The sequence below is a fragment of the Leuciscus leuciscus genome (assembly GCF_965113295.1).
Source record: "Leuciscus leuciscus genome assembly, chromosome: 9".
NCBI classification, from domain to species: Eukaryota; Metazoa; Chordata; class Actinopteri; order Cypriniformes; family Leuciscidae; genus Leuciscus; species Leuciscus leuciscus.
Window position 1 is genome coordinate 11,269,141 of NC_138733.1, and position 8,198 is coordinate 11,277,338.

An 8,198-nucleotide genomic window follows, 5' to 3' on the forward strand; every position below is an offset into this window, starting at 1 on the left:
GTATGAGTCTCTTTGTCTTCAGGTCGAAAACAGCAGATAAACCCCTCAAACTGTTCAACTGAGGGAGTTAAACTTTAGCTAAAAACTGTCGTTCACTGGTAATGAACGGATTCCAGCCTAATACTTCAGGGCAACTAGACAGCAGTAGCACAAAAATAAACAGTCTCTGAACTTCGTACAGAAATTCCCGTTTCTCAATATGCAGCTTGTCACTTCTCACTGATTGTCGAGCAAACAATCATAAGACACAATCTACACACTGGTTTGTGCACTACTAATAAACCCTATACCTCAGAAAATCTCTGTGTCACGCTCACTCTTTTACTTCACTTTCTATGGCGTCAAATGGTGGACAAAACAGCGCAAGCGCATAAACACAGCGCGCAAGTGAATTACAAAGGTGTGAGCAACGTGACAAAGCTCGCACCTAAAACAACAGCCAATCGCAACAGGAGGACATCATTCACAGCATAGCAACCAATCAAAAGATTTTCAGAGAAGCTGCGATATGGCATTTGTTAACAGGAAGGTCTGAGCCCCGCCCCTTAAAGTGTTAAAACTGACTCGTGTGCGTAAAGATTTCAGCTGCGCGTGTGTGTTCAAATCTGCGCGCGTGTGTAGAAAATAACTCTAGCGTGTGTTCAAATCTGCGCGTGCGTGTAGAAAAGAACTCGAGCGTGTAGAACCTGTCAGGACCCGCGGCTGTTATTTCTGCTTGCGACTTGTTAATTTGTGCGCACAATCATATTTTTTGTCCTCCAGTTTGTGAGTTGAGAGTTATGCATGTTTACATTTTACGTGCGAGCTTTGTCACGTTGCTCACACTGTTGTAATTCACTTGTGTGCTGTGTTTATGCGCTTGCGCTGTTTTGTCCACCATTTGACGCCATAACTTTCCCTTTTCTCCCGCGTCTGTCCTCATAAAAAAAACCCGCGACCTGACTCTCGGCCCAATCATTATTAACCCCATAAATGCTGGTTTGGACAATTATCATAAATACACTATCTTTTAACATAAAACAATAAACAATTTTTAAACTGCTTTTAACGTTTTTATCCTAACTTTTAAAATGAATTTAAACCTTTTAATCACACTATTTATATGCTCTGACTATTAAATGATATACCTACTACAAGCATCACTTATCACCTCATGCTTTTTTAACCGGGTTACATTCGTTTGATTGTTGGTTTGCTGTGTTTCGATTGTACATTTTAACATAATAGTATTTCTTACTAAACGTACTGTAATTTGTATATTGTTATGTAAATATGTAATTTTACTCCCTTTTAGAGTGACTTTTTACCATCTGTCTAGAGACTGCAGATGAAAAATAGCCTTTTGGCTAATTCTGGCATATTGACAGAAATGTTTATTAATATGCACTGTCCATGTAATAAAAAATAAAAAAATAAAAAAAAATTTACTGAAATGTGGATATTCTGATGGTGGTGCTGTTTACACGACTGCTAAGTAAATGTTAAGTCTGCTAAGTCTTCTGGACAGAAATCAGCATGAATATTTACCTCAATTTAACAAGCCAAAGGGTATTATGGGGAAAACCACGATTTGAAGGAATTCAGTTTACAGTACACTGACTGAACACCCTGCAGATCAAGAGAAGTCACGTCATGGCTGCGTTTCTCAAAGGCATCTCTGTCTCAGTAAGCGTAGGTTCACACAAATATGTTTACTAATGTACGTCATGTGAATCAAACGTGTTTAATTCCTCGTTTAAATGTTAAGTTGGCACAACTCATCATAGTAAATCAGCTCTTTTGCAGTTTTGTTTGATTTATGCATTACACACAGAGACATAGGTCAAACGTCCAGGTGGTCAAACGTCCAGGTGGTCAAATGTCCAGGACTATAAATAGTTTAAAAAGCATCAATACCTCACTTACATCTTCACTCTTGCATCTGAAGAAGACTCACACATCAACCCTGAACCTTCAGCATCAATGGTCAGTAATATTCATATTCGTAATACTTAATATGATCACCTTGATTATCATTTTATATGTGTTAATTAAAGGTAGTCGTTTAACTTCATATTAATTCTTAATTTGTATTTTGTCATCTGATATTGATCAAGTGAAGGCAGAGGACTGTCGATTAATGTATCTGTCAGTAACATAGTTGTGTTTTATATATGTGTGTGTTTGATCTCTTTAGAAGTTCATTGTGTTTCTGAGTGGACTCCTGCTGCACTTTCTGCTTCTTCATTGGACAGAAAGTGTGGAGGAACAAAGAGTGAACCTTACAACTCTTGCCCAAATAATTGACGTCTTCAATCAGAAGTGAGTAAAATAAAGGTTTAAAAATATAATTTTATTTTATGATGTAGAACAAAGAGGAAGTTAATGAATTAAATGTCATTAGTAAACCGTGTTTAGGCTGCCGGACATCATTAAACTCTTGTTAAATGGCTTCATTTGATGTTTTACAGCTATACGACTGAAACAGATCCCAAGCCGTTTGCTGTAGCCATCAATGTACCGAGGAATCAATGTCAAGGGAACTTTGATTCTTCGAACTTGCAGGAGAAGGCAGAAACTGTGAAAAATGCCATTTATAAAGAAGAGAATAAATTTCACAATGGTAACAAAAACCCTTATTGCTGCAGGATGTTTAAAAGGACAAAAATTGCACATTTGCAAAAGTAAACCAGTGTGTTACCTGCTCCAAAGAAACGCAGCATTTCCCAAACTCTTAGAAAGTAGAAATGACAGCTGCGTTGTCATCTACACTCTCTATTCTCCCTGTCAAAATATGTCAGGCAGTTATAACATTACACCAGCCCTTAAATCCTTGAAAAATCACAGTGGAATTAAAGCATTTGTCTTCAAGAAAGTCTATGGGGTTGATGAAAATGACCATAAATGCTCTAGTCTTGCACAAAACTTTACAGAGATTGTGAAATATGTTCCCCTCTATCGCTTTGTGAATAAAGCTGTTATTCCAATATAACAAAGCAATGCCAACACCAGTGATGAACAAGCTTATCAGGGAATGAGTCTGATGTCCCCATCAAGTATAATGAACAAGTTCTCAAACATTTAATTAGTTACTGTACTAAATATGAAATGCAGCTCATTTAGGTTCTGGTAGTGTCTATAGCTGAAGTTTTTACTTGTGTAAAAAAAAAAGCTGAGGAGGGAAAATTGTTTAGAAGACTTCCTGAAAGACAATGTGCTTATGCTGTATTTAGATGGCAACTGTCTTGTAATAATTGATATCTATATACTGGCTTACAGCATGATGAAAAATAAATATTTGCTCAATAATTGTGCAGTGGTTTTATTTCAGAATAATTCACGGACAATTGCAAACACACAACCCGCACCTTCTTTAATTATTTCCTGAAAAAGGCACATTTATTAAGTGTAAACTCAATGAAGTCTAATTTTAAGTTTAAAGAAATTTGAGATCATTTTAAGCTCTTTTCATTTTCTGTTAATTGTGGATTACAAACTTTTTTCACACATTGTGTTGTGCACCTCTGAACACAGAATGACAACAGAGCAGCGAAACAAAAGCATTTAAAGATGGTTTTTTTCTGTGCTGCAAAGTCAAATTAAAGTAGATCTTAAATGCAATCATTTGGAATGGCTGTAGATGTAAATGTCTGTATTATTATATAAAAGTATTTAGATTTATTCTGTGACCAAAAAACAGAACATTACTAATTTGATATTCACAGCTCTTGGTGTCAACAACTGTATGTTAAGCCAAGAAGTCAGTCATGAGTGATCACACTAAATAAGTTAATGGTGTATAAACATTTAACACTCAAACTTGAGTACTATTCACTTGAACAGATCATATTTTCAGTCCTACAAGTCATCAGGAACAAGGAATACTTTAACCATGAATTCTAAAACAATTTCTGTAACTTGCTTTTACTTCAGAGTCATAGCATACGTGAGGTTTACAGGTTTCTGTTGCTTCAGTTTCAATTGAGCTGAAATGAGCATTTATCTTTCTGTATGAAATATTTAAGCAGTCCAGACGCATTACTAGTGTATTTACGAGTCCTTTGTCTTGGTCAGTTGGGGCTTTAAAATTAATTGGCTTTCAGAATTTTATCGATTTGACAACAGTACATTGGCACTGGATAAAAGAGCAAAACTGACACTACTGGACAATAACTCATTTTAACTAATTGTATGATCTTAAAGTTTTACAGTCATTTTGTAATTGTTGCTACACTGCTATTTTCCTGTTTATTTCTGTGAAACTGCTTTGAAACAATCTGTGAAATAAAATTGATGTAACTCAATATTGATGGACAACATTCTATTGTAGGAATCCAGTAGACAGGACATTCATTGTTAGGATACTTGAGTTATTTTACTACTAAAATGTATCATTGTAATTTGCAAACTAAACTGTGATATGAACTGAATTATAGCCGAATGTAAAACAGTTTGACAAACATTTGTAAGGGTGGAATTCCTGCAGAGGTTCAAGCTGAGAGACTGCCGAATGACTAAAGAAAAGTTGTCAGCAAGATGGTAGAAAATGTCTTGGTTCATTTCAATTCTACATATTCAAAATTACAAGTTTATTTGCATATGGCTGATACCAGAATAAATATGCTCCGAGTCAGACGGGACCCAACACATGTTCTCTGAAGAGCTCACAAACGTTTCCTTTCTTCTTTAAAATTCATCATGGTAAGTATGGTTATCATAGCTTTTTCTGTTTTGTTACTTATGTTCTTAAAGGGGTCATATAATGGTACATGCACTTTTACAAGTTGATTGTACTGAAATGTGTGTTATCTTCAGGCGTCTGTGGCACTGAGGGTCTGAGTTCTGCCTGCTTCATCTGTGTATTCAATGTGATCAGGCACAAGTAAACATTGACGTTCTTGCTAAAATTCCAGTATTTTGAAATCTGCACAATTTACAGCAAAAAGAAGTAAAATCTTGAAATGTTTTAATGCTGAATGGACAAATGCAAGGAAAAATGAAATGAATTATGTCTCATAAGCAAGTTTGAGTTTTTGAAAATTACAATATTTGATATTTGTCTTCTTACAGCCAACCTGGTACAGGTATAGTCAGTATTCTGTAGTCATCAGGGTTTATATCAACAGTGTACAGAACAGTTTAGTCTTGATTCGGTTTTCCACACGAACAAAGTGAAAAATTATTTGAATGATTTCAAAACTAATGGTCAGCAAAGGTTTTGTAAAGTCACCCGAGAAGCAATTGTCACGGTGTGACAAAAGCCAGATAAAGAGAGAGAGTAAAATCCTCGTGAAGGCAGTATTATTTGGAGACCTCTTGTGGATGGTCGTCTCAGCACACCGCGAAATCTGTTGCCATGGCAGCGAGGCCAATTGCCTGATTGACAGCAGGTGAGGAGAATGACAGAGAGTGTTGTGAGAGGAACGCGCATTAAGATGGGGCTTTAAAAAGAGAGAGGAAACAGACGGTCGGTGTGGTTCTTTCTCCCCCGTGAGAGGTTGGGTCTATGAGAGAGTGAAGTTTGTCAGTGAAAATCCAGGGGATATCGTCGACAGTGGGAAAGACGCAAAGTGATGAGTATTTGATCCGTTATTTATATGCACTGACACTGAAGTGGTGTGGAGAGTCTGGAAAGCGTGTGGCACGAGTGAAGTATTACACTGAGTGAATTAATGATCTGTCTCCAACCTTTGTTCTTCCTGCACTGAATGTGATGATTACTACATCCGTTTGACTGTCTCTGAGAGAAGTGGAGCCCGTGTGAGAGACGAGAGTCGATCTGGTGGGAGAAAGACCGGTGGGTGAGTGCTGGCCCGAATGCACGGTGTGCGAGTGGAATGCAGTGCCTGAAGTGACGATTCACATGGTTTGTGTTATGGAGTGAAGTTTATCGTGTGGAGAAGTATTAATAGTCTGCTGTGCACTCTCCTCTATAGTCTTTCACCCGCTGTTTCTGAACAGGGTTTGTCACATCAAGCGCCCAACTTACCATTTGAGACAGCCCCGCTCTGTTAATGCTGCTGATCTATTAATTCCTGTTACATTGTTGCAGCGTACAGCTGAACTGGAGCATCTTGCTTAGAGCATCCTTCCCGTCTGGTGGTTTCCACATGCCCCATTGAAAGTCGCTGTCCAGTTCGGAAAAGGTATTTGAATGAATGTTTGATACGCTGTTGAACAGTTAAACCCTGCTACCTGGTTACAGTGCACAGCCGAAGTGGAGTGTCCCGCTCAAGTGTCCTCTTCGTCTGGTGGTTTCCACATGCCCCATTGAAAGTCGCTGTCCTGTTCGGAAAAGGTATTTGAATGAACGTTTGATACGCTGTTGAGCAGTTAAACCCTGCTACTTGGTTACAGTGCCCAGCCGAAGTGGAGTGTCTCGCTCAAGTGTCCTCTCCGTCTGGTGGCCCCCACCTGTCCCATTGAAGGCTTGTCCTGTTCAGAAAGAGAGAAGGTATTGCAATTGAAACGTTCCATATGCTGTTGGGAAGTTGAATCCTGTTACCTGGTTACAGTGTACAGTCAAGTGGAGTGTCTCCCTCGAAGTGTCCTCTCCGTCTGGTGGTCCCCACTGAGAGCCTCCGCCCTGTACAGAAGGAGAGAAGGTATCATTGTCGAGTGTCGCATCTTGTTGAACCATTGAGCCCTGTTGTATCGTTGCAGGGCATAGCCAAAGTGAAGTGTCCTCTTGCCGGGTGGTCCTCCACGCCCGTGTTGCAAAGTGTTGCTATTGTTCAGAAGGAAAGAGTAACTACGGCATGTGTCTCGATTAAAGTGGTGTTCTGCTGTTCAGGGTCCCCTCCTGGCCCGGCCCGCTCGCCACCTGCGTCCTTGTGACCCGTCTGAGTCGAGGACCCCCGTCCTCTGGATACTTACCTCTGGGCAGCCTCCGGCATTCGTTCCATCCTCACTGTGAATACCTACCTGGTTCCAGTCCGAATGGGGTCCGTGTAGCCAAGACTTCCTTGAGAGCCTTGTAAAGAGTACTTACCCAGTGGCTTACCGGAGTGGTGTGCGGCCTCCTCTGATTCCTCTCCGACGAGCCGCAGGGTGTCCACGAACGTCCATCCCGCTCCGGTCAAGGGGGCCCATCGAATTGCTTCTGGCGAAAGAAGAGATTTTAATTAGGACTTTTCAAATTTACTTGCTTTTAATTGAATAAAGAAATTGTTATTCCTTTATCCTCTGTTTTTGTCTGGTTCCTTGACACGCTCCTCGAGGCGGTGCCCGGTCCCCAGGGGTGGGTGCAGTCTGGCTTGGCCCACCCCGACCTGTGACACAATCAGTCTCGCTGCTGCAAAGCCGAGTTGGGACCAATCTTCTAGTTCTTCTGAAGAAAATAATCATGCTGAGTATATTTTTATCTTTCATAAAGATGCCACAAATAAAGTTAGAGCTTCAGCAAGAGCCAATAAGGTTCATTCTTGTGTTATGCAGCACGTTTGATCTTCTGCAACAACCAATGAGGTTCATTCTCATGTTAAAGAAAACGTTTGAGCTGTCTATGGAGGTACAAAAATCTCTCAGATTTTATAAAAATATCTTAATTTGTGTTCCAAAGATGAACGAATGTCTTGCAGGTTTGGAACGACATCAGGGTGAGTAAATTATGACAAAATCATATATTATTAGGGGCTAAGTACAGAAAGTGCATAGGCACCTCTTCGAATCGTTGGCGTTCTTATGATTATTCTTCCGTATGGAAGTCTATGGCAGCCCATAGAACCGCTTGTGGGAAAGTTATGAAATTTGGCACATTGATAGAGGACAGTCTGACCAGTCACCATAGCAAATTTGGAGTCTCTAACTCAATCCCTCTAGCGCCACTAACTGTTCAAAATTTCACTCATGTTTATGCTAATAACTTTTGAACCATACGGGCTAGAAACAAAATTCATTTTCCCACTGATTCATTGGCTTAATACAATTTGACTGCATCATATGCAAGTAAATCTTTCCGCCATTTGGGGTATTTTAAAAACCTACTTTTTCGAACTCGTCCGTTGCTCCGATTTTCACGAAAATTGTACCAGATCATCTTCAGACCATGCCGACAAAAAGTTATGGAATTCAAGTTGATTCGTCAAACCGTTCTTGAATACTATGCAAACTATACAACTTGCAAAAACAGACGCAAAGCTGTATGTCCGCAACGCTTTATCGATTTCAGACCAAACTTGGTACATGTCATCACAAGCATGACTTGAGGCAACATGCTG

At 39.6% G+C, this 8,198-nt stretch overlaps 1 long non-coding RNA gene across 1 annotated transcript; it reads left to right on the forward strand.

The window, feature by feature from the left end:
- The first annotated feature begins 1,921 nt into the window (after positions 1 to 1,921).
- LOC309506537 lies at positions 1,922 to 2,474 on the forward strand. Its single transcript, XR_014208847.1, has 3 exons — positions 1,922 to 1,965; positions 2,177 to 2,301; positions 2,451 to 2,474. It is a non-coding gene; the product is annotated as an uncharacterized lncRNA (long non-coding RNA).
- Positions 2,475 to 8,198: the final 5,724 nt, after the last annotated feature.